This window comes from Pezoporus flaviventris, unplaced genomic scaffold, assembly GCF_033815535.1.
Source record: "Pezoporus flaviventris isolate CSIRO_AGI_PZ_B2104156 unplaced genomic scaffold, CSIRO_AGI_Pfla_v1 ptg000036l, whole genome shotgun sequence".
Taxonomy (NCBI): Eukaryota; Metazoa; Chordata; class Aves; order Psittaciformes; family Psittacidae; genus Pezoporus; species Pezoporus flaviventris.
Window position 1 is genome coordinate 6,093,193 of NW_026892584.1, and position 26,807 is coordinate 6,119,999.

The window sequence follows — 26,807 nt, forward strand, 5'->3', positions numbered from 1 at the left end:
TGTCACATCTTCATGAGGTCTTTTAGATACCTTCAGGGATGGTGACTCAACCACTTCCATGGGCAGCCTGTTTCAGTGCTTGACAACCCTTTCAGTGAAGACATTTTTCCTAATATCCAATTTAAACCTCCCCTGGCACAACTTGAGGCCATTGCCTCTAGTTCTACCTCTTATTACTTGGAAGAAGAGACTGACATCCACCTCACTCCATTCTCCTTTCAGGTCGGTGTAAAAAGCGGTAACATCTCCCCTCAGCCTCCTTTTCTCCAGGCAACAACCCCAGTTCCCTCAGCCATTCCTCTGCATAAGTTGTTCACAAAGAGGCTGATAAGAAAACAGTGGTGGCATATACCTTGTCTCTCAGTCCTCCTGGTAGTGGGTGCTTCTGATCCTTCACTATTCTCACTGATCTTTTGGTATTGTCTCAATTTATAGCTCAATGGTGTTTGTGCCCAAGTCATGTTTTAGCCTTTGGGGCTCAAAGTGTCTACTGGATATGATGGCGAGAGGGCTCTAGGGGAACACCTTTTGGGTTCTTAAAAATTCTTCTGTTTCTTTTCTTGTTTGTGGCACTCCCCCTTGTATGCAGACCTCTTCCGAATCACTCCATTTGGAACACGTGCGCTAGTTTTTCTTATATTATTTATACTGTTGGTTGTTGGATTTATTTGCTAAAAAAAAAAGATGTATCAAGAAAGTACTTGAATCTTACTGCTTCATTAGAAAAGCTCCCAGTAAAGCACTCGATCCTGTTTCTGTATGGAAGGTGGAATACATGGACTGTGTATAGACTGAGCCTTCAGTAGAAATCACTCTGACACTAGAACTCCTTTTCCACTGTCCTTCTGAGGAACCTGTGAAGAGTAATTGAAGAACATGTAACTTAAATCTAAACCAATGTACAATCACATTTGTTACTTGGGAGTATAAGTCTTCACCCTTTCTGATTAAAAACCCAAATACGGGGAGTTGACAAACTTCCTCAAATGGTTAATACCTGATTAGTTTCAGATAAAGTTAATTTTCTTGCAGTTATTATTGGTGTTGCTTGTCCTAATCTTTCCCGTGTTGTGAACCTTGTGGGAAGGTTTGCTTGTGTGATAGGGCTGGGCTAAGTTCACCACAGCCAAAACCTAACGATTTAAACTTCTGGATTCAGTTCCAAATAGCTTATGTTCCCATAAAGCTTGTGTTCATTGCTGAGAATTTTTTAATGTATTTTCTTTATTATGTTAAAGAGCTTTTGAATATCATCACTGTTATGTACAAGTATCTGCAGAATTGAGTGTTCTTTAGGAAAACTGGGTTTGGCTCTTTGAGCAAGTGTGTAGTGTTGAAGCAGAGCGATGCAGACAGATGTTGGACCCCTAAAGGTGTCCTCATGGAGAGAACATATAGGATCTGTCTTCTTCCTTCAGGTTTGCCTCCTGGAAACTTGGACTACCTGTAGGACTCCCAGGGCAAACACGCCATCCCACTTGTGCACTTTATTAGTATCTCTCATATTGTCTTCACAGAGAACATGAGTGTGTCTTTTGTAGGTGTGTGGACCAAATGATCCCCAAAGGCTCAAGATACCAGTGTCGGTGAGCAAAGTCCCCTCTATCTTCTGGGGAGAAAAACACCCCAGCCACACACAATCTCTCCTCTTTCCCCAAATTACCCCCAAACCACCCCCAAAACAGCACATGTAGGCAGTGACACTGCAAGAGCTTTTGAATGGCCATTTACAGAGACAATTTATATTTTCTGGGGGGAAAAAAGGAAAAGAATAATAATAATAAAGGTATCTTTTACTGTGTACACTTTAGCAAGAAAATATTAATTTTCCAGATTTACAAAGGAACCATGAAACTCCCTGTTGTCTTATGAAACCGTTGTGTGTAATGACATATAATACCAGAACACAGTGTTTGAACTGCAGTCTGCTGAAATAAGGGACTGCCATTCTAATGGTCTAAGCAAGTAGACTTTGGGTAAAGCTCTTGGGAAACAGCAATGTTGCCTGAAACTTGTAGTATCGTTTGTTTTCTTTAAACAAACAAAGCTTTCTCCGTGGCTTTTCTTTTAGAAAAGCAGTGTTTGCTATGTAGTGAGGTCAGCATTCGTGTACTTTGCTATGAGGCGTGGGCTTCACTGGTTTTTGGGGGTGTCCCTGTCTGAATGGGAAAAGAGGAAGGAAGATTCACTATGGGATAACTTTTTTTTTTTTTTTCTCCTTGAAATACAGCCTGAATCAAATGCCATGTATTTTTTATTAAGATTTCTAAATTAAACTCCATTGGACTTCAAAATACAAGTTTTGTTTTGAAATGAAATCTCAAAATACTTATTTTTTTTTTAAAAAAAAGACATCCCCCCCCCCCCCCCTCCCCATGTCCTTAATTATTTACAGGCAAAATATTTCAGCATAGATTTTGTACAACCAAATTCGACTTTTTTGATGAACAAAGCATTTAAAGCAATTCAATTTGCTCAAATATTCTTGTTCATTGTAACAGTCATGGAAACATTCAGACCATTTAGTTCCAATCTCCTCCAGATCCTGGTGGCATAGTGATTTTTAAGGCAATATCTGCTTCCTGAAAATTAAAACAAGCCAACAATGCGGGTAGGCTATTTGGAAAGTAGAGGGCTGTATGTAAAATAGCACCTCTCCCAAAACAGAATTATCTATATCCAGAAACTGTATCTTGGTTTTCTGATGGTGTATAGTATAGGAAGCCACTGTGAAGGTTCCTATGCAGCTTATACTATTTTGAAAAAACAGACTTGAAACTCATGTAATATCTCTGCTGACCATATGCCCTATTTTGCCTTGTATTAGTTTGACACATCACTGTGTCACTCTGCAGGACCTGCAGTAACTTCTGAAATTCTGATTATTAGTGGAAATCAGCTCTCTGGATTTCTCCACCTTTACCTATGATCAGGAAAGAAAGAAAAATACATTTGCTCTGCTGGAAATGATCGTGTGTAAAGAAAGACGTGTGAATCTCCAAAATCAAAAATAAAACAGCTCCAAAACCAGGCTCTGTTTTCTTGCCAGTGTTTCCAGCCTGTGCTCCCAACAGGGCAGAGTTAGTGAGGCCAGAGTGCTCGTTAGGATTGCTACGTATCCTGAGGGAAGCTCTCTGTTGTAGCTGTAGTTGTCTTGTGGGGTTGCAGAGAAGCTCCCTGACATTGCATTTAGTGAAAATGGCAGAAGCTTTTGGTAAGTTGTTTAGTCGTGAATAGCAAACTGATTTTAAGAGTTTGTTTTTACTCTTAGATTAGTTAGGAAAATATGCATAGCTGAGAACCTTGCTAAGTGTGAGTAGTTGAATTTACCCATCAGCCCTTTCTGTGAACAGGAAATCATACATTTCTGTGATGCAGTGTTTCTGTTTGAAGGAAAGATGCCTTTCTTGTTCGCTCCATCTGACTGTGAAAGCAGGGATGTTTTGAACTCTGCCTGAACCAGATCAGTATCTTACCCTGGAATTAATCACCAGGAAAACCAGCGACCCCGTTCCCCAAAGCTGCTCTGATACCAGCATAGCTGCTGCTTCTTAAGCTCCTCCATGGGTCAAAAGCAAGGTGCTAAGTGCCCCTGGAAAAGATGTTCTGATGCTTTTCATTCCTCCAAAATTCACCTTTAATGCCAGCTCTCCCTGGCTATCCTATGATGCTTGTCCTAATCCTGCTTCAAGGTCCATCAAGCCAGGGAGGATGACCAGCGAAGGGGAATGCAGCATGGTGTGCATGATACTGTCAGGAAGCAGAGAGCAAGGGCTGTCCCATGAGTAAGGATGAGCCAGGAGCTAAGGGTGACCACAGCACAGGTGGAAGAGTGTTCTCACTGACCATGGTTCAGTCCCACAGCACCTGAGTGGCACCAGGTTGGTGGCAGTGACAGGTTTTGCTGGCAGCCCAGTGATCACAAGGCAGATGAGGGGGGAAGAGCCAGGACCAAGTTCAACCCAGCAGTAAGTTTTTCCCAGCAAGGACAGGGCTAGGGGTGGGCAAACCTGCAGCATGGCGGCGCCTGAGCTTAAACTGGGCTTCTGGTCCCTTGGACAGTGGCTGTATGCGTGCAGGTCCCAGGTCAGGCTGGTCATGGCCTTTAAGGGCTGTTGGTGCATTCGGCGCCTGGACAGATGCTCTGATGCGTGCCAGACCCTCATGTGCTGATGGCGCGTCTTTTACTGTGCAAGAAGTCCTTCTGGGCTCTGTAAGACAGCTTGGTGAAGGAAGTGCTACTGAGTGTGTGTAAGGAACAGCAGGGCTTCCTTTCAGGAAGCCAAATTGCAAGTTATGAGTGTACAGCAAGCCAAAGCAGAGTCCAACATTTCACTCCCTGAGGGGAGGCAAAGAAATCAGTTGAGTTGTGATAGGCGGAAGCTGCTGTCTCCTGCCTATTTGTGTCCCTTGTGGTCCCAGGGTAAAGCTTTCTGTAGTTGGGGTGGGTGATCCACTCCCTTCCTCCTCACACTATTACCCATTACTGCCAGTGCTCTCCACTGTCTCCCCGCACTTGACTGGGAAAAGATATGCTGAGTTAGCAGAAGCCTTTCTTGTAAAGGGGGCAGGGAAGAGCATGTGAGTCTTCACCCAAGCAGCTGTTCCAGCTAGTCCTTATGGTAATAATTCACATGTGCCTAAGGCTGAACTATAAAATCCTCTGCTGACATACAGCTGCCTGCTGAGTAATGGGGACCCTCATCTTTGGAGATGCTTACTAGTGTGGGATAGGCACATTCTGCTCTGCAGCATCTTTCATTTAAAGCTTTCCAGGTATTGCTGCTGTCTGGCAAGGTAGAAGAAAACTTTCCATCAAGGCAATGCAAAGTCCTGCACTGTCCTGTTGTCATGGGTGGGAGTATTCCCAAAAGGTCCACAAGACTGTCCTTGGGTAGTGGCACTGGTGAACATTATTTGTTGATCCAAATCCAACAATGAAAAGCACAGTATTGTATTTGCATTTGCATGGCATCCTGCCATCTTGCCCTTTGTGTGCCAATTACATTTATGCATGCCAAGGAAAGGGACATTGTTGTGTTCATGAAGAGTCTGGGTGAACATAAGTTTTGAAATAAGGGATGTTTTTCCTGAATCTGTTTCTTTGGGACCAGTTGTCATTCTGCATACACACTAAAGGAACATCAATATGAATCTGGTTTAGTACATGCATTTGTTTTGAATATGAGAAAGCTGGGGATGGAGAAGTGTAATCTACTGACCCAAGCATCACTGCTTGTGTGGCCTTTCTAATCTCTGATACCAGCTCCAGCACTGGTTTCATTGGCATGTGGTAAATTCCCAGGAACTGGGACTTTCAAGCAACATGAGCTCAGAAAATAATGTCTCTCCTCCAGTTTTCTCTCATTGGGTGTTGGATATGCAGTGCTAATGAGCTGTACTGGCAGGCAGGGCTCAGGGTGTGGTGAAAGCAAGTTCCTGCTGCCAGGATTTTACCTGCCTGCCCTGCAGCAGTGCAGTGGTGCCTCAGGTGTCAACAGCCCTAGCAAGTTTCTCTTGGGCAGTCAGAGCCAATGCAGTGCCTTGCTATTGGGAGATAAACGTTTCCCTTTTAAATGATGCAGTGGGAACTGTTTTGACCCTGTGGATCTGCTTGTTGGAAAGCTGTTCCACTACTTTGCTTGTCGGAAAGCTGTTCCACTACTTTGCTTGTCCACTGGCTAGCGGCATTTTTCTAATTTCCAGCCTGGGATTATTTGTGGCCAGTTTCTGTCTAGTTTGTCCTTGAGTTAATGAGAAGAAAATGAACATAGAGGGCAGAGAATGAGGTCTGCCTCAAGAGCTTGTGGGAAAAGCTGTCTGAGCTGGTCATTCTCCTTGTCGTGCAGCAGTAGCATAGAGATTCTGCAATTACCTGAAAATACGCAGTGCAGTTCTGATGTCCTCTAAAATGAAGGAAGGTAGGTCTGGTCCCAGGCTTGGAAAAGTCATGGGAAGGCCCATGCTGACTTCAGTGTTCTTGAGAATTAAGCCTTACAAGGTTTGCATAGAGTTGGTGCCAGATCTATCTCCCACCCACAGCTCAGGCACTGAACATGTGTGCTCAAGGCTAGTGTAATTATGGAGAGTTCAAAGGGAGCTATATATCCATGGAGAAATATTCATAGGCTGATCTGTGCCTCAATAGTATACTTCCGGGCAGCTACCATCTGTAGTGTGGGGCCTCTCCAGAGAAGGGAACATCAGATGCATCCTGTTTCCCCAGGATTATGAGTTGTACACACATGTTCCCTGGGGACTGTGATAAAGTTCTGCATGTGGGGTTCCTGTGTGTTTATTTTGTAGCAGTCCTGATCAGGTTGTTTAGGTCAGGAGCACACAGCAGCTTTCTTGCTTGCAGTTTGATCTGAAAGAAAGGTCTTTGGTAGCATGTGTTTTTGCAGTGAACGTAGGTATTTTGGGGGAGTAAAGATGAAGTATGGGCAGCACGTAATGATTCATATAGAAACTAACTGCAGGAATAGCTATGGAGAGGGTTGCAACTAGAGCTAGTGAATGGGAAGATCATGTGCTCAAACACCATAACCTGTTGAGAAAAGCCTGATGTGCAGATGAACATGAAGATATTTGCTCCAAGAAGATACCAGAGTTTTTATGGTGTGAAACCTTGTGCTTTAGGTTGGTGGATCCTGTCTAAGTTTGGGCCAGGGTGTGCTGGTCTGGCTTTTCAGTATTCAAATTTCAGTGTGGTTGAGTTCTTTTCACTCTTCTTCATCTTTATGCATCCTGCCATGTTGTGGTCCACATGCTACTTTGTTTTGCTGGTGAATGAAACCAGTTCTTGTTTGCTCTGTATACAGTTACAGTGGCTGAAGGCGTTTAAAGTGAGAGCTAGGAGTGCTTTGTCACAGTACTCTTACATAGAATGATTATGTGGGAGAAGGTGGGTGATAAATGCAAAAGGAAAGAAAAATATTGTTCTTTCTTACTTGCCAACTATCAATTTTAATGTGAGATTTTTTTTTTTTAATGTTGGTTTGGGTTTTTTCTTCCTTCTTTTAAGGCCCACTGGAGTTCAGTGATTATTAGAAATATTGACCCTCTCTGGCTTTTATAGCTACGTGGGAAAGCTTGGAAGCGTGAGTCCCAGAGGTTTGTATTCTGTAAAGCTAATAGAAGGAGTTCAACCTTTATTTATACCTAACATTTTGTGATTTGTTTAGATCATCGCACAGGGTCTCAGGGTCTTGTCTCAAGGCATTGAAGTCCTTACACCCAGTAGTATGAATTTCTTTCTGTTCTCATTGTCCACTTGCTGGTGTGGTGCTGGAGGGGAGAGCAGGAGATAAGTCTGTGACTCAGCCTCCTCCCAGTGAGCAGATGGGCACCACAGGAGAAAATCAAGTCTATCTGGAGTGGTGAGCAATCGTGTTTGCTGAACGGAAAGGAATGGGTGCCTTGTCTTGGGGTGGGGTTGAAGTGATATCTTTCATTATCCTTAACACAGATGAGTATCTACAAGGGATAATCAAACCCACACCTTTGCATAACTGTTATTACTTACAGCACAGTTACTTTCCTACTGATGTCACTGGAAATATATTTAATACTGCTACTACCTTTTAGCATGGCCAAAGATCTTGCCAGAAGAGAACCTAGTAGTCCAGGATTCCAGCTCTGTGTAAATAAACAAGTATTTTAGTAAATCCCCAAGAATGGAAGCTGGGGGCCTTGGCATGACAAGCAAACCCATCTAAAATGGGTTTGTTTTTTATTTTATTTTAATAACAGGCAAAATTGTCCAAGCAGGAGGATTGCACATTCTGTGTGCCGTTTGTCTCAAAAATACCCTCTCTAAAGGGGGGGGGAGAAAGGAGTAACTTTTCAGTTAGCAAACAAACTGCTTTTATCTTTCATGTGAAATGAGGTGCTGACTCATAAGCTGGAGGCTTTTTCCTGCATCAAGATAATACAGCCTTATGAGCATCCTTTCCACCTTGCTCCTTTTCCAGTAATAACTGCACTGAAGTCTGCAGTGAAGGTAGCACGGGTGTTTGACTAGGGCTGTTTGCTACCTGGGCGCTCTCCTTCTTTCAACGTCTGCTTTTCAAAGCAGAGTTTTGCAGGAAATCAGATGTGATTGTGCATTGAGTCTCTTTTCCTGCCAGCCACCCAGATGAGGCTTGTCTTATTTGCTTCCAAAGTTTTTAATTGGGAACAAAGTTTTTTGAGGTTTAATTTTCAGACTCTTGAAGGTTTGATTGGTTCTTGGCACCTTTCAATGCCTGCCCAGTTTTATTTGGTAGAATGCAAACAGGTTGGAACCATAAAAATCCATCCAACCTGTTGCCAACCCACCCTGTCCCAGGAAACACTTCCAAAATTTGAAACATGATGGAAACTTGCCTGTTGATTCAGACAGTATGGCATGCAGGAAGAAGGTGTTTGCATCAGTAATAACCAAATGAGTGGGGTGTCACTAGTCGCTCTACTGTGTGCTTTTTGGAGAGCCTGTTACTTGATGGCATTGTTATAACTTTAAAACCCAGCAGATTACCAGGGTGCTGTCTGTATTTAAATGGCTACATGCTCTGGGTCAGCTTTGGAGCCAGCAGCTGGTATGGTGTTTGCATTTTTGTGGGCACATTAATGGCAGGAATGATCTTTCGCCTTCAAGCATCTGTGGATAGACTTATCAGTCATTTCAGCACCTGATCAGCGGGTGCAAACAGGTACTTGGGCATCTGAAAACTTGGCTAATTGTAGGCATGACCCGTGACTTAAAAACAAGATGCTACCCACTTCATGAAGCTACCTCTATTTGGTAGGTGCTGTACTTTTGTATCAAGTTAGCAAAGTTTACCTTGCATTACCTTAATGTTACAAGGTTAACCTTGTATTGCCTAATATGTGTTTGTTTTAAAACACTTTTACAGGGCATTAGCTGTTTTATCAATGGTCTCAGTCTTCAGGTAGTAGTCACAGCTTTATGGGCAGCAGAATAGCATTAGTCATCTGCAAACAGTAATGATTGGGTTTATTAATAACTACATCTTTATGATAACCCATGAATTAGGCAAAACAAGTGCTATAACCCTGCACTGAGGCATGGAGATTTTGATGTAACTTTGGGTAGGTTGGTGGAACCATGTTAAAATTGAAACTCAGGGTCTGGAAGGTGTTACTCCACCTGCAGGGAACAGGCTGCGCCTCCACCGCTATGGTGCACCTTTGCGGGCTGGGTGAGCCTGTGAATGGCAAGACCTGGCTCCTGGGTCCATGCTTCCCTTCAGGAGACCTTACTTTCTAGCTAAGGATTGCAGCATCTTTTTCTTCTGACATCTGGCTCTTGATGATTTTGACGAAAAAGCGGCAGCAGGTCAGGACAGTTAAAATAGGCTGTAACATTGTCAGGAATCAGAATGGCTTTACTTTCTTTTTTTTTTTTTTTCACAGAATGACAAGGAAGAGTCATGCTTCATATGTCAATGGTCATCCTTTGACCTAAACTTAAACCATGAGTTCAGGGAACAGCTATTTATAGAATTGGTTAGGTCTGTAATTCTCTGTGTGAATAACAGGATCGTCTGAAAGAGAAAACAAAGATTCTTACTTCTCAGCAAAGATGCAGAATAAAGACTATCAAATTATCTTGGGTTTTCTTGTTACTCGTATTTATTTTTTTTTCTCGTGGAGCAGAATTGATGGGGTTTCAGAAATACTTTCAGTCACGTAAACCATTTCCTATCGAGGCTGGCAGATGTTCTCTCAGTGTTTGCAGATGAGGAGCACAGCAACTGTCTTTAAGAAGCAATCACTTGTGAAGAACAGATGAATCTGAGGTTCTGGTTAAGGCAGAATGCACTCCATAAATTACTGCATTTTTATATATCCAGAATACTTTTGTAGTCTGTCATTGGAACAACCATTGAGTGGGATTCTGCATCCCACACTTGAAAATGGTCCCAGTTCAGCCAAATACTTGAGCATGTGCTTGAAAGCTAAGCATTGACTTCAGCAGCTTGTCTAAGGGCTGACTTGGGTTCTGTGCTGGCCTGGAAGGCTGCTGTAGTTCTCACAGCTGTTTTCATGTGGCGTTTCCTTTGGTGAGAGTGGGCAGTGATGTTTATGTGCTCCCTGTGACATACAGTGATCACTCCTCCTCCCTGTCAGTGCTAAACTCACACATATGTGGCTGGATCACTGGGGAGGGGTGGGTGGGTGACAGACATCTACTGATGTGGTGGGGTTTATCTGGAATGAGTCAGCTCAGATTCATCTTTGCTCCAAGTTCACTGATTGTGAGTTCCAGTGTTGCTATGTGCATGACACAGGAGACGAAGTCGACACAAAGCAAGTTATGTTAACTAGCATAGCTGCCTCCAGTTACAGAAGTAGAGCAAAATCAAAAGATAATGAAGATGATTATTCAGGATTGAATAACACTCTTGATTTCCCATGCCACCATCTGAGACTTTCAACATGTGACTAGTCGAAAGGTTGTTAAGCAGTCTGCTGCAGGGATGACATGTCTTTGTCACACTGTGTCTCACCCTGAATGGGCTGAGGTGTGGTATTCCTGTGCTGAGTGTGATATTGCCATAATTATACTCCCTATGTTGTTTTATAGTGTTTTTTAAGAGGAATAACACAAAATCAATGACCAGCTGACATCCCAGAAAATTAATTACTGTGAAGGGTGGGAAGCTGGTGATGGTTGGGGTCTGTGCAGCTGCAGGGTAGGAGACTGACTCTAACCTGTCGAGCATAGCTATGATAACTCATATGGCTTGCTGGGAGATGAGGTTCATTGTGTTTGTTCCTTCTGTATTGATTCAGCATGCTAAAATGAAGGTGATTCAATGCACAGATAATAAACAGGAAAAAGAATCTGAAGATTGACAGACATTTTGTCATTTTTGGCAAAAATAAATGTACACTCTTAACAAGTTCACAGAATTGTACAACCCTGCCTTTGTGTTTTGGGATTGCACATGATTTACTGCAGAAATCAGTTTGGCACAGTGTAGCTGTGCAGATTCAGTAGGATCTACCATTATCTTGTCATGTTTTTTAGCAAATTGACTTTTACAAGGCATCAATTCAAAAACATGAAAGAGAAATGTGCTACGCAATCCATCCCTTCTTGTCCCCTCCCATCCATTGTGCGCTGGTAAATCTGCCACAGCTGCACCCACAGGCATGGTGGTGCTCAGCTCCCTCTTTTACATGCTTTGGGCATCCTCTGTGTGTGATCTGGTGTGGGTCTTGGTTCTGTTACGCTCTCAAATGCCCAAGCTGCTGACTTTTCAGCTAAGTATGGCAGTTCAGACATGGCTCTCTGCCATGTTTCGCTTTACAGGCGTAACAGGATTTCACTGATACAAGAGTAGCAAATGCACTGTTAGCAGAATGTTGCAAATCTCGCTGCTTTTTCAGCTCTGCTTGCCCATAGCCTGCAGTCTCGGACAAAGAAAAATGGCCAGAAAGCAGTTAGGTTTCTGGGCTTGCCCTGACTAGCATTGCCTTTCACTGCCTCTGAAGGCAGAGTATTGAGCTAGATGCTCTGCTGCTCTGACCAAGAAGGGCATTTTCTGTGTTTTTAATGTATGTCTCTGTTCCAGTGTCAGCACTGAAGTAGTCAGGGATACAGTATTCCTGCATTCTCAGATGTTAGGCAAATATGCCTGGGTCTTCGTTTACTTTTAAGGAGTTAATTCAAAATGTGTAAAACTTTCATGCCTTCTGGGAGTTCAGGACATTCAGCCTGTATAAGCCTCAGCAAATGGCTTCTTATTTAATAACACCTTTGTATATTGCCACCGAGAGATGACTATCTCTTAGAGCTGAGCTGTGGATGTGCCCAAGGGTGAAAACAGAACAAAAAAGTAAGAGGGGAGGGGAGATGGGAGAAGCAACGTTCTTTGTTTGTGCAGGTTTTTTTTTCAGTGGGTAATGCATGCAAAGGGTAGGGATGGAGATGCTCTAAGGAGTGTTTTGAGATAACTAAATATCTTGCTTAGCTCGGTGGGGTGGATTGAAATGACAGGCCTACACATCCTTCTCTCTCCCTCTTTTGTGAACTAACCAGAGCTGAAGCAGCAGTCTTCATTTTCTGAGCAGGGCCATGTACAGCTCCTTTTCCTCTTGGATTTTGAGATGAAACTGTAGTGCTACCTCTAGCTCCTGACCTTAGCAATTTATGTGATGAAAGAAGTTAATTAGTCAGTGCTACCGCCCTCTCCTCACAGTTTGACAGGTCCTCTCGCACCAGCATGTGCCTGTGTGTCACCACACTGCACGAACCTGCCCCACAAGCCCTGTCTTAAGCCACAGCAGTCATTTTCTTGAAGACATAACTATTTCCTCAACAGAACTTTCCTCTGTAGAAAGTACCGTTTCTTTTCTTTCCTGTGCAGAAACTATTTGTCACTTGAAAGACCAATCTGGTCTTGAAGATTAGCCAGGCAGGCCAGAGATGCCAATAAGGGACACCCATCCTGATGCAGCAGGTTTCAGATCTCCCTGCAGCCCATTGTCCCTTGTGTAGATTTTACTTCCTGTCACAAGTAATGTCTTAAACCTTTTAAATGGCTCACCCGATAGAAAAACTCTGGTTAGTATTAATGGTTAATGGGTCTTTCTAGCAGATGTAAAATCCAGTGAAACATATACAGTTACTTTGGTTTTAACAGGAACAGATGATTTAATAAGCAGCTATAAATCTCTCGGTAATGTACAGACACAGTCAAACAGCACACTTCTGCCAGATTTTTCACTGACTAGACTTACAGCCTGTGAGTCATAGTGGTCTGCTCCACTGTCCATCTCACATGCCTGTTGTTGTTTTGCCTTTTAGAGATGCACTGTGTTGCTTATGGTTTTTTTTTATCACCGTCCCCTGTTAACGGGCTTGCTCTTTTATCCAGGAGACAGCGTTCAAGCAGGTGACTCTCATTCTCTCCATGTGTGGATGACAGCGCATGACATTTCTTTTGCATTCCGTAGCCCAGCTTGTGATTTTAAAATTGTATAGTGAAAATGTCTCTGAGGATTATATTAATACAGCCTCCTAAATGGGCTTAGTAGTGGGAATGTGGTTAAATTAAAAGAGGTATAGTCAGTCTCTTTCTTAATGCAGTAATGCTTTACTTCCAGCAGTCTGTGGCCAACTCATGAAGTTTAATAAGTTTATTCTAATAGTATTTCTAATGGATTCAGTTATTATTGGCTCTTTAGAAAGACAGAAAGCAGAAAGCTGCTTCAGTTACCTGTGGCTCCTGCTGTATTGCAGGGGAGGGTTGTATTTCCTAAAGTATGGAAGTGGCATTCCAAATGGATGTAAAATGTAACAGAAAGCTTTCTATTGTGCTGGTCTGTTGGCTTTCCCTAAGTGTCTTAGATGTCTAGGAACTAGGGTTGCAAACTCCTGTTTTACTTTACAGTTGGTTCGCAGGCCGTGTGAATTACACTTGGGAGCTACTCCAGAGGAGGTGAGGTATTAGAATTGCTAAAATTTGCCCCAGGTCATACCCTGGTAAACCAGAGATGAAACTAGTGATAAACCACAACATTTTGTATGGGATTTTTAACCATTGTGGAGGTTCTTGCAAGACAGGTGCAGTGCAGCTTATTTTGAACACAGCTGGATGAAGAGGATTTTAAAAATGCCCCAACATAGTTTTTTTAATTATTATTATTTTTTTTAATCTTGCAGGGCAAATATCTAATATTTTAGAATGTGACGAGATACAAAATCTGTCTAAGAAAAATTGTCCAAAGTTCTGACTTCATCATATGCAGGCAGGAAAAATCAGCCTCTAAATATTTCACTGGCTCAGGGTTGCATTTGCACTTGAGCTCTGGGACTGTGTAAATTGTGAGGAAAGTTTCTTATTTTGGTGGTAGGAATGATGAAGTAACCCTGTTCATGTTTAGCCTTTTTTAGGCTGGAGTGAGTATCAAAAATGCATAAATGTGAAGCAGGTTAAGAAACTGGAAACAGCGTTGGAGGTTGATCAATGTACAAAATTGTGTAACATGATCAAAGATACACATTCCTTGAAATTTATGGAGAGACTGCAACTTACTGCATCATTCCAATTCTGTTTGCTTCTGATTTTCAAGTGCTTCAGAAAGCCAAACAGGTATTGTGTTACTAGGCAAAGAAAGCTATCCAGGGTCATAGAACTGAGTGGTGTCAAAATCAAGAGCAACATTTGATTCTTCTGACTCCTTTTTAGGTCCCTCCACACTGTGCAGGAAGCAGAGTAGAGGGTTTCAACCCTATGCATATGCAGAAAAAAAAGCTCTTTCAGCTTTTTCTGGCAAACTGAGAGTGTTGCTTTATGCTTTCAGTAAGCACAGAGCTCTCATGTTTACTGATGGGACTTTCACACGTCAGGAAATCAGAAAACTGGAGCCATAATCAGCATGTCTGATCTTGAATGGGGAATTTTCCCCAAAGCAAGTTGTGATGCATGCTTCTAATGATTTGAATCTTATAGTTCAGACTTTCCACGATCTGCTTCCAGCATTGTAGGCACCAACTTGTGTTTGCAGTGAACATACACACCCCCAATTGCAAGGGTAACAGCCATAAAGTACATATTTAAATCTCGACCCCATCCCTGGCAGTGTTCAAGACCAGGTTGGATGGGGCTTTGAGCAACCTGCTCTAGTGGAAGGTGTCCCTGCCCACGGAAGGGGGGTTGGAACCAGATGATCTTTAAGGTCCCTTCCAACCCAAACCATTCCATGATTCTGTGATAAATTGTGAATGGCCAGTGCCTGTAGAAGTGTGGTCCCACTGTGGTGTTTAGACAGAGAGGTTAGTGCAGTGTTCAGTGCACATGCTGTTGCAAGCCAGGTTAGGGGTTAGCTAGAAATCAAGACTTTTAGCAGAGCTTTGGCTAGCACTCCTTCACTGGCTGCAAGGTCTTTTGCAGACTTTGTGGTGTGTGGTCTTTGCACACTAAATGGCAAACACTTGGCCTGTGTTGTGGGATTTCACCATTTTCATGGAATGAACAGCAAGCAGCAGCAGTTCCAGGGTGTGAGTTGTCCATCCCCTTAAAGCAATGTACATAGCAATGGGGAATGTCATGTGACTACATGGACCTTATCCAGTGTTTTAAAGGAAAAATATCTGTAGCAGTGTCCTGGCCTATATAAGTTGTATAGTTTTCCCAGACTTGGAAGAAAACCACTGGTACTTTCCCAAGTTCCGCCCTTTTCAGTTTGATGTAAAAAAGTTGTTGATTCTTGCTTTTCTTTTGTCTCTAAGATGGGAAACACTTTAATTAAAATAAATTATGCTTTTTCATGGCAAGAGGCAAAATCTTATCTCTGAGACATCTCTTTTGATGAGAGTAAAGCAGACTGTACCTTTTTTATTTTTTTCTTTCTTTTTTTTTTTTATTTCTTCTTAAGTAATAGCCTCTACTCATAGTGGTGAAGAGGAGACAGGTAAGTGTGTGATTCCCCAGCAGCCTAAAAGAGGGTATTGGAAGAGTCCTTCCTTGAAAGTGGGGCTGTTTTCAGAGGCTTCATCCAGCTTTGTACAGAAGAGTACACAGAACCAAAGAAAGAGGAATGACCTTGCTTTTAAGGCATTCATCTGGAGCTCCAGCACTGAATTCCCAGCACTGGGACTGGCTTCCTCTGTGGTCTGCAGTATGTTGCTCAGGGGATGTCTGTGTCTCACAATGGAGCTCTGCACAAAGAGCCCTGTAGCTGACTCCGGGAGGTCTGCACAGCCCTGCAGTGGAGTGGGGCACTGTGTGGAGGCATGACAACATTCCCTCAGAAATACAGCTGCATTAGTTCAAGCACTGCTTGAACACTGGATGCTGCTGGGGCCGTGCTGCTTCCAGTTCTGCAGTTATCATGGGTGTGGCTCATTTGGGCATCGCTGAACCACACTCCATTGCTAAACCCAGGAAGCACTGAGGTACTGAGAAACTAACACAGGGCTCACAAAATGGTTTTGAGCTCTCTTCGTGGTCTGGTTTTGGATTTCTTTTGTTTTGCAGAAGCTCATCCTACTCACTTTGCTGTCACTAACTTTCATTTCCTCCATGGCACTGGAAATTGGCTAGAAGGAAAGCTTAATTTCAGCTGTTTCCCGTGTCCCTTGGAGTTCAGCTGACCCCAGCCACCTTCCAGGTCCTAACTGTGATCTCAGGGGAGGCAGCAGAGCATGGTGCTCCAAACCCAGTTGATCACACTGTTTCTGAGGGCCTCTGTGCAGCCTCATGCCCATGGCCACTTAACTGCTTTTTCCAAGCAGCCACACAGGAATGGCATTTACCCAGCTTTGCAGAGCACACTGAGGGCTATGAATGAAAGACTGAAAAGAGCTGCGCATATTTAAAGCAATATTTTATTTATCTGTTCTATCCAAAATAGAGAAGAAAATAGCTTTATTGTCTGCTGCTTGGAAAATCTGCCTGCTGTAATGGTTATGACAACATGAAAGACAAACTTGTTATATGCATAAGAAAACACATGCTGTTGCTGGCTTTGATTTTGATGGGGTGTGGGTGATGGGAGTAGTCCTGGGCTAGTGTTTGCAATACCCTTCCTCCCCAGAGATGCTAAGCAGGGCTTACAGCAATCACTCAGCATATTAGCAGCAGTTTGTGGGGTCTCCAGGCCAACTTAGAGGTTCAAGTCATGACTAAAATAAAGGGAGCCAACTGCAGAAGTTAGCGCACAGATAAGTCACTGCTTTTTGTCCAAAGGAACATCAGGCTGACACTTTCTTCTTAGTCTCTTGGCTAGCAGTCCTTGGAAGATAAGATCTATCATGTCAGAAGGGGGTAGCATAAACTTCCTGTAAACTTTCATAGCTGAAGACCAAAAGGAATCACAAAACATGTTGTCATTATTTATTTCTTTATTTAGAAGTTCAGAGAGTGCTCAGTGCTGTTGGTTGTGGTTTTGCTCATATAAACAAAGTGATACTGTACTGGATGCTCAGCCTTAGGCCCTCTTCTTTTCCATTTTGAGTTTAAGTGAAAAGCTATTTTGCAGGGGGGTAAAACCAACCCCCATGTTCTGCTTCAGAAACCAGGACTGCATTATTGAATATACCTGTTCTTGTGTCTGCTGCTTTGCTAAGAGATCCTTCTACCTTTATTAGCTCTGGAGAGCCAGTGTAACAATAGAGATAGCTCCTGACAGCAGCAGCATCTTTGTCCCATGACCTGAAAGCAAGTACAGGAAGGGTTACCTTGCCAGCAATTTGAAAACTGTCTCTTCAGGTGGGGGTTTGCTTAAAAGATCTGTATTCCCATCATTCATGTGCTCTGAGAAGGATTCTGCCCCTCAGTCCCTATTGTCAAAGCTTTGCAGCAGTTGGTCAGGTTTAGTCCTCCCAGAGCTATTCTTGTGAGTCCTGCTTGCATTGCAATTCCAGGTGTGAGGGGATCTGTTTTTTAAGTTGCCTTCTAGTCCCATGTGTAGCATCTTGTGTCGCAGGATGTGTACTGTAAATGAGGGCAGCAGAAACTTGTTCTTTGGCTTTTACTTAAAAGAAACAGTAGTGAACTAAGACAGACTGAGGTATCTCACATTTACATAAGGTCAATTCCTGTGGAATTCCTGTGGAATTTCAAACAACTCACTGACATCTCTCCTGATATGGCTACCTCCCAGAGAGAAAGCCTGCTTGTCTCATCTGCCCCATTTCTGGGAACATAAATCCACACTTGATGGGGATACATGTAGTAAAAAAAAAAGGTATAGGAAGAGACTAAACCTATAAAGGGCAAAACTTTCTTGTTTTGTCCAGGCAGGACAAATAGTCCCCCCCTTGGGGCTTCTCCCCTCCACCAGTTTTGGTTCTACAGCTTCCTGTCTTTCCTATTCAGGCATGCCTGGGATACAGCACAGCCATGCACAGGAAGGGTGTTGACTGGAGCGCAGATGGGTTGCAGACAGGGCTGGCTCTGGAGAATTAAGAAGCAGAAAGACTAATTTACATGAGGTTCCCACCTTTTGGTTACCCCTATGGCTTGGCTTGTGCCTTGGACTGGTGCCATCTGACACAGTTTGCAGCTCTGGGATGTTGAGGGCTGGCTGAATTGGCTGCCTGGGCCCAGAGCCTGTTTGTATGGCTGGTTTGGCTTTGCACCATTTTCCTAGCAGGGTGAGCTCTAATATGTGTCTCCTGTCATGAATCAGACCATAGGAATGGATAATTCTCAAACCAGACATTTACATGAGTTAATTCCATACCGTTCAGGTTTGAAGTTGTTTTATTAAGGAATTATTCATCTTATTGCTCAGCAGATTTTCAGCCTCATTAGTAGGTTTAGCATGGGGACCGTGTCCCGGTTGTATCACCAAACAATGTCTTAAAGATTTAATTGCCAAATAAAAACTCTTTCAATCTCTCTCTTCTGAAACATACAACATTACTAAAGCACCACTTTGGTAAAATATTCTAGCACGTTTGGCATACTTTTAAGTTCTTTTGAAGTCAATGTTTAAGTGCTTTGCTGAATCAGGGCCTAAACCAATAATAGCCACAAATTTAAGCCACTTTATTTCTGAATGAGTGTTTGCACAGGAGTTGAATGTGTGTCAGTTTCTTGTCAAGACCCCCCAGGTACAGATATACTCTTAGTTTCATTGACTCACTTAGCAACTTTTGCAGATTGCTGTCTTGCACCCAGTTGAGATGTCAGGGTCAGACCCAAGTATGGCAGGCTTTCATTTGCAGAATGAGATTAAACTGAAATAGGATATTGGGCCATAAAGGGATTGGCAGCAACACAAAGAGTACACAGCTATGGTTAGTCATTTCCTATATACATAGAGTGTGTGTGTGTGTGTGTGTGTATATATATATATACACACACTTTTTTTTTTTCCTGGTTAGTAAAATCAGTGCAGTGCTTCGAACATGATCCTCATTGGGCTATTAAACAGGTCATGGAAATGTTTAATTCTCCTGCTAGAAGAGAGAGTTGTGGAAATACTGTGAGTAATGGATCTGATGCTGAAATGGGGGAAGAAAACAAGTTCATAGGTGACTGATCTTAAATCTACACCTGGGCAGTCTCATTGCAACTGGCGGGGGGGGGTTATATATTGGGTCAACTCCTTTGCTGTGGTTTTCAGGGCTGTGATATACTTTAGTGCTAATTACTATGTCCTAGTAAGTACAGTTCTAGTAAAACATGATGCAAAATCGAAGTTAATGTGCTACTGAAGTTGGTGGAAGTTTTATTCCCTTCAGTAGAATGATGCTTTTGGGACCTGAGGTGTTCTCTTGTGCCACTTGATTTATTGCTGTGCTCTTACGCGGTATGTAGGAGTGTTAAGAATAAAGGCCAGTGCCGTGCACTGTTAATTCAAAGAACTTGGTAGCCTTCATGGGACTGCTTCAAAGAGTATGGTGGCTGCTGTCCTGGATGTCATCGTCTTGTCCCACCCACAGAATGCACCTATGTATGGAGTGCTGGGCCTCTAAATCAAATGCAAAGAGCACAGGTTTGTGCAGGCATGTTTTCTGTTATGAGCTGGTTGGAGCCTTTTCCCTTATTTCCATACCTCTGCAAGTCATGGACTGGTGACGAGGAAGTGCTGCTGCATAGCTTTGCCTCTCCCAGTGAGATCAGTAGGAACTGCAGGCACTTGCTTTGCCATGGTATTGGGTTAAAAACATACTGGGACAGGGTACTCAACCTTCACTTTTTGCTGTTCAGTCTTGAATTATCTAAGTTCAAACAGACAGGTATCTGTTGAGGTCACTGGAAAGATGGTCAGTAACTGTGGTGCAGAGATGACGCAAGAGGAAGAGAAATAAGGAGGTTATCTATGAGAAAGGCGTGAAGCCCTTCTGAAGGGCAGAAAGTTATTTGAGGAGGGGAAAAATTGTAAATAATTTTCATAGAATCATGGTTTGGGTTGGAAGGGACCTTTAATGATCATCTATTTTCCATCCCCCTGCCAAGAGCAAGGACACTTCCAGTACAGCAGGTTGCTCAAAGCCCCATCCAACCTGGCCTTAAACACTGCCAGGGATGGGGCAGCCACAACTTTTCTGGGCAACCTGTGCCAGTGCCCCACCACCCCCATAGTGAAGAATTTTATAAGAGTATTTGTGTGTGTAACTTGATTTTATCTTAAAAAAAAATGCAAAGGAAAATGTTACTCAAGTTGGTGCAGTGGTTAATCTCTGTTTACACCCATCAGAGATTTCTGCTTTTGTTGTGAGTAGCTTAGTGTGTACCTCATGTCTGGTTTTGTCTTTTTAAATCCCAAAGCTGATGTTGTGTTCTCACCTACTGAAAGTGATAAAATTTCATGAGCCAGCTAGGAGCAAATCTGATTTTTTGTTTCCTCTCTTGTTGCTGATGGTGGCTGCTTGATTTGGAAAGCATCCTGTGAAGAATTTTGGAGCAAGCAGCTTGTGTTGAGAGTGGCTCATATTTCACTTTACAGTCTCAAGGGCAGATGCCAGGTGTGCCTGAGCAAGGACTCTCACTGCACCCTCACCCTTTGCAGTGCACGCCTACTCCTGCATGCGTCATATGGCTTCTGCATCCAGCACTTGTGACTGCAGAGCATAGGAAGGAGTGTGTTCAACCAGTCAGAAATGAGAAGTGTATTGGAAATAGGAAACTAAACATCAGCCATGTGTGAGTAATGGATTGTCTGTCTCCTGGAGGGCATGAGGATATGTATTCCAACGTTTTTTGATGGTAGTAAGGCCATGACACTGTAATTAACATAATACCAGCTGTTCATCATGTCCTCTGTTTATGATTCCAAACTCCGTCCTGATCCTAAGTTTTGTTCTGAGGTGTTGATGTGCTTATGGAAAAGCCCAGTGAGAAAAAAGTGGGAATGGTTCTTGTTTCACTGGGCCAGTCTGAGCAGAGTGTTTCACCTTTGGCAAGGAATTGATTAGGAGTGTATTCATGAGACTTAGAATAGAAATGTGCTTGTCTGGGGTCTTCTGTGATAGTAACCTGCCCAGGACCAAAGCTTGGGCCATAGCTTTACTACTGTGCTTTGTACCTACATATATGTGCATGTGTAATATATTTTAATGACTTCATTTGTTTTGTTTGGAACTTTAAACTGTAACTGAGTATATATGTAATGCAATGAGTATTTTCGATTGTTTATAAACGCTAGCTTGCATGCTCCCCAGAGATCCTTGCCATATATGCGGATGTGGTCACCTAATGAAGTGCTACAGAGCTTTGTGATAAACTGGAGTGGGATGTGATGCAGACATTCAGTACATGCTATCAGTAACGGTGTCTATGGAAAAATCTGAGGCTGATCAGCTATTTCACCTGTCTGTTGATCAGTTCCTAGGTTGTTAGGTTGTTATTTTTTTTATTACTTCCATATCTTTGAGCACTTCGTTTGAGGTGATATAGCATAAAACATTCCTCTCTTGGGAGGAGCTACGCGTCTCCCTTTTCCCCAGTTACACTGCTGAAACTGTGCTCACTTGTAACATGTGATGCGTTTAACTAAGTCGTACACCATAGGAAACTTTTCAAGACAAAAACGTATCATAAATTCATATATTTGGCATCTTTGGTTCTGCTGGATTTCACTGGTGCATTCTTAAGGGAACTTGGCATGAACTTGCAAGCTTAGCATGTGCTGGTTTCATGTCTAGAAAAACTTTCATGTGATGACATTTCAGCATCTTCTGGATTCTTGGCAGCTGGAGTAGCTGTCTTTTTAGATTCATCTACCTGTGAATAGTCTGCATGCACTTTTTGGTAGCTGTAAAGCACACCTCATGTATGTGTGGAGTTTTCAGTCAATAATATGCTCCAGTGTAGTTTATACCTTATAATAGCTATATGGAGACACAGATGCTCCTGTAAGACATCTCTGCCATCTCACTGTCTAGTTTCTATTTTTTTAATCTCACTTTTTCTATCACGTTACAATCACAACCAGAAGAGTGATATGTTGGAGCTCTTTTGTATTTCCTCATGTATAAACCTATCTGTGTTATGTAATGTACATACACATTTTCTGTGTTCAGCTCCTTAAATAACCTATAAAGGGCTGCATATGCTAATTTTATGTTAGGTTTTTAATGCAGGGGTGAAATATCATAACAGCATAATGAAGCAGTTGATAGAGGAAAAACTTTATTTCCTGCTTGGTATGGCATAGTCAGCTTTGCAATTTCATGCCCACTAGAGGGACTGTTGCTTACACTACTCCTTGCAGAAACCAGTCATGCTGTCCCTTTAGTATCTTTTATGAAGTTTTAAAACTTTGAATGACTGACTCTGGTTAAATCCTCTAAGGTGTGAGTCTCCCAGCTGTTTCTCAAAGTGTAAAATCTTTGGGCACAGTGCTGTCCCTCTGAGTCCAGATGCTTTTTACTGAATTTCCTTACTAGATGTTCTTTCTTTTTTTGAAAGTATTTTCTGTTCTCTGGATTTATCAGTCCAGGCTTCCCTATGTGATGTTACTGGGGATTAATTTAGATTTTTTTTTTTTGTCAAGGAAAAAATGTTGTCTGTCTTTATTTATGTTTGGAGTAAGTTTTGTTTTGCAACCATGGTGCAAGTGAATATGGTAAATCAATCAGTCCTTGTATTCACAGACGTCATTGAAACGGGTTTCCCCTTTAACTGGGAGATACTAGGTTTTGGGTTAGAGGCATGTAAATGTATAGTCAGTATGAGAAAACTTCCAAATGTATCTATGTTTTCTTGCTAAATAGAGGAGGGGGTTGGGGGTGGGGGGGCGGTGGTGTCTGTTTGAGTTACGTGTTCCTGACCTGTGTATTTTTCTTCTTAATTACAGAAACATGAAAGAGTACAGGACGTCCTGCATGACCACAATGAATACCTGTACTAATTAAGTCACTGGCTGGTACTGGGAGAACAGCGAGGTAAGCAGTCAGGCCGTGCCAGCAGCGTTTCTTGTAATCTGCATGGCTGTATTTCAGCAAAGCCTTAGTACTTTCAGATATCAAATTCATAACAAGTCGGGTGAAGACAAATAGCCCGCAGGTTTGAATGCAATAGATTTGCTTTTAGTTCAAAGCTTTGGCAAGTGAAAGTCTCTGTTTTCCTTCCTGGGGTGGGGGGAGGAAAGTACAAGTTCTGTGGTGGTTTTCTTTTTTAAAAAAGGCAATATCTCTAATTTCAACAATCGATTCCTGACCAAAGCTCAGCTTCCTGGGCTGACTCTGGGGAGGGCTTGGGGGAGGGGAGGAATGCTTCAAAAACTTAGCTGATGAAAAGGCATGCTGTTTTGTGGATGCCTCCCGGAATTGTTTAAATCTGTGTGTGTATGCGCGCGCGCATGGAAAGAGAGAGAGAGAAAGATATCGCCATGACAACTGGCCTGGCCAGTCTGTGTTCCCTGCAATCATATTAGTTGGAGTCAATGCTGCGAAAGGTCATATGAAGGAGTTGTGGGAAGCGCAGCAGGTATTAGACGCTAAACGACTGGTTTTCTGATTGCCTCACGTAGTAAGGCAGAGTTTTGTCTGGGAAGTACAAATCTGAGAATGGAGTGGAAGGAGAAGTGCTCCAAATTTCAGGTAACAAAAATTGCCTTTAATGTTGTTTCCTCCCATTTTAAAGTTTGTTGGTTTTTTTCTTCTTTCCGTGGTGTTTACTCCCAGCCGAGTGCCTGAGCGAGCTGAGCTTGGATTCCCTAGCTCTTGCGAATGATGTCATGCGGCAACAGTTGGATTCTATTAACTAGGGAAAGAGGAAACATCCTGCATTTTTGAAGGAAAAAAAAAATAATAAAAATCCCTTTGGCTCTTTGTTGAATCTTGTGCAAAGCCTGCAAGAAATGTTATTTGGCTTTGTTGGTTTTGGTAGTCTTAAAGGAAGTTTCTAACATTAATTCCCAGAAAATGACATTTAGGACTTAGCACCAAACTTTAAAAGCACTGCAACAATTGCTCCTATCTAGAAGAAAATAATTATGGAAGTTTTACAGAGTTCAGAAGACTCTTCTTTCTTCTTGGTTATCCCTATATGCATCTTTAATGAGGAAATTAACTGCACAATAATTAAGTAGAGGATTTGGAACCTCCATGCACTTAGGGATCCTTTAGCAATTGTTTGGAGAATGTGCTGCTAGAGTTTCTTCTGGGTTGGGCTCTGTCTCAAACAGCTGCTTATGAATAGATGTTGCTGGCAACATTTTTCTTAACAAGGTTTTCAGTCCTGGACTGTGTTTTTCGTAGCTTTAAACCAGCCTTTTTGGGAGAGGGAATGGGAAGAAAGCAGAAAAGTAATAATTTCAGCAGTTTGGAATGGTCTTTTTCCCCCTCCCTCTTTCCTTGGAGACATTTGCTAACTGCTGTATTCAATGCTCACCATTAGGGTAGCATGCACAGTATTTTAAGCTGAAAAATTACAAGGTATTAATGTACAACTGCTATGTCATAATGAAAAGATGTAGAAAATACATACAATCCTGCCTCCTTGAACATCACAAAAATCCACTGTACCAATAACCATGATGAAAAGATTAGTTAACCCCTATGCTGTTTAAACTCCTCTCTAGCAAATGCTCATTTCTGCTTTTGGGATGCTTTGTTCACTTGTGTGTGTTTCAGACATGATCCAAAGCTTGCTGGAGTCCATGGGAGCTCTCCCATCAACTTCAAAAGGCTTCAGATCAGCCTCTGCCTGAGAACCTCTGTTTCAGTCTGTTGACTGCAGGACCAGGCCACAGGCTCTCTGCTTTCTTTCTTGAACTTTCCAAACAGAAGGTCTTTTGTGTTCCTCCAAACAATGCCGGGCGCTGCTGACTGGCTTCAGTGTGGCTGCTGACACATGCTGGAGATAGTGGTGAAGCTTATTTTTGCTTTCTCCTAAAATCGTCCTAGGAGGGGGAGAGAGTGCGGTGAATGGAAGTCAGATCCTTCTATTCCACCTCCATTCCTTGCAAATGGCCGTTGTTTATGAGTGTGTGTCTGTGTGTGCAAATTGTTCCTTGATTAAAGGGCAGTATTGGCTATGCTTCAGGGAGGAGTTCCAGGAAGACTTCGGGCGGAAAACACTGTTATCGCTGTGATCTGCCATAGAGCACTCATGAGGGAGAAGCAGGCTGTCCTGGAGCAGGCAGTCTTTGTACAACCTGCGTACAAAACTGTCAGCTGTCATCTGAGAACTGAGGGCTGGTCAGCACAGTCTAACTTTGTGTGTCCCCCTCTTGCCTACAAGATTTGACCAACTTGATCCTATGAATAAGATACTGTTCTTCACAATCAATTAATAACTTGGTTAAGTGACAGGAAAAATAATACTTAATCCATTTAACAGTTTGGAGCAGTTTAATAAGATATCCTTGTGCCATTTTTTACTAGAAATGAAGATCTGTGAAGCTGGCATTTTAATTCAAACTATCCCCCTCTGTAAGGAAGAACACTGTGACGATTACCCAAGTTTAAGGCTCATTTGTGGGAAAATGTTATTTGTCCTTGAAATTTCTGAGACAAAGATCATGATTTTCAAAATCATAACTTTTTAGTGCTTGCATTTTACAGATGTCAGCATGAGAAGCCTGAGAAGCCTCTGCCAGGTGTTGCAAATTGGGCATCCCAATGGCAACAGTTGCCTTTAGCCGTTTATCTGTTGAGTGTTGCGGTGCAGTGGGAAGCTTGGTGACTTCTGTCTCAGTGTTCCTGGCTGAATGGCGTTTTCTTTAATGGTCTGCGTTGCAGTATTTACCCATTACTTTGAAAAGTGCTACAAGGCATCATTTGCATAGTTCTTTAGTATAATTTCCATATGTCCTGGCATTATGAATTAATGAATTTGGAATGAATTTCAAATGAAGGTTTCACGTGTTATATACTATGTATGCCTCACCATTAGGAAATAGATAGATGAAAGCAATAAATCATAATATATTTATAACTGCATTCATAACAAGATATCTTATAGCTGACTTACTATGGTTGGGCATAAAGTTAAGCAGCAGCACACAGGCATTGGCACATTGTTTCTTGATCCATTAAGGGAGTAAGCAATTCCAGAAAGCTGCTGCTAAACCTGGTAATGCATGTGGAGCTCTCGCAGTAGTGTGTGCAGTTGTAGTGGCTCTGTGCTCCACACAGCTCCTGTGGACAGGTCCTATGCTCAGTATTTTCAGCCTGCTGTAGCTGTCACTTTATAAGTGCATTCATTTCTGTATCTCACAGAGTTGCTTTATGTTGTTGTCCTGACACAAATCTCCTTGTTGGTCCCCTGCATATTTCTGACAGTGGCTGTATGCCTGCATCGTATCTGGGGATAGTCAGTGGTTGTGAGTTTTTTAAAGAGATTAATGTGTTTTTTTTGATAGGATTAGTTTGGCCTTGTCTCATTGCACTTAGAATGAAAGTGAAAAGGCATAGTAGAAATCTCCTTTTGTTCTCTCTCCTTGATTTGAAGTTCTTTACTGTGAGTGTGGTGAGCCACTGGCACAGGTTGCTGAAAGAAGTTGTGGCTGCTCCATCCCTGTCAGTGTTCAAAGCCAGGTTTAATGGAGTCTTGGATGACATGGTTTAGTGTGTGGTGTTCCTGGCCATGGCAGGGGAGTTGGAACTAGATGATCTTAAGGTCCTTTCCAATGCCAATTATTCTATGATTCCATGACTCTTATCTAATGAGTAATTTTTGTATTCTGAGTTACAGTGTTTTAACTGCTTGTTTTATCTTGCATAAGATCATATTTTGTATAACTGCTTGTACTCCCTCTATCCATAGGTTGATAGTGTATGTTTCAGTGTTGCCTGTTGCTGTGAGTTCCAGGTCAATTGCTTTGTTGACATGTTTGTCTTTATTACTTGGAAATACACTGCTTTGTTTGCAAGTGAGCTGGGGCTA

General features: G+C 42.5%; 2 protein-coding genes across 4 annotated transcripts in view; both read left to right on the forward strand.

The window, feature by feature from the left end:
* RPL27A (ribosomal protein L27a) overlaps positions 1 to 26,807 on the forward strand; it is a 230,984-nt gene that overhangs the window by 62,077 nt on the left and 142,100 nt on the right. The window lies entirely within an intron of this gene.
* DENND2B (DENN domain containing 2B) overlaps positions 1 to 26,807 on the forward strand; it is a 180,308-nt gene that overhangs the window by 17,307 nt on the left and 136,194 nt on the right. For 2 of the 3 annotated variants that reach the window (XM_061462955.1, XM_061462953.1), the window contains exon 2: positions 22,771 to 22,858. The gene's annotated coding sequence lies outside the window, so the exon portion shown is untranslated. Of the gene's footprint in view, positions 1 to 22,770; positions 22,859 to 23,260; positions 23,516 to 26,807 lie in introns of those variants that run through there. The other variant, XM_061462954.1, reaches the window with a different exon arrangement.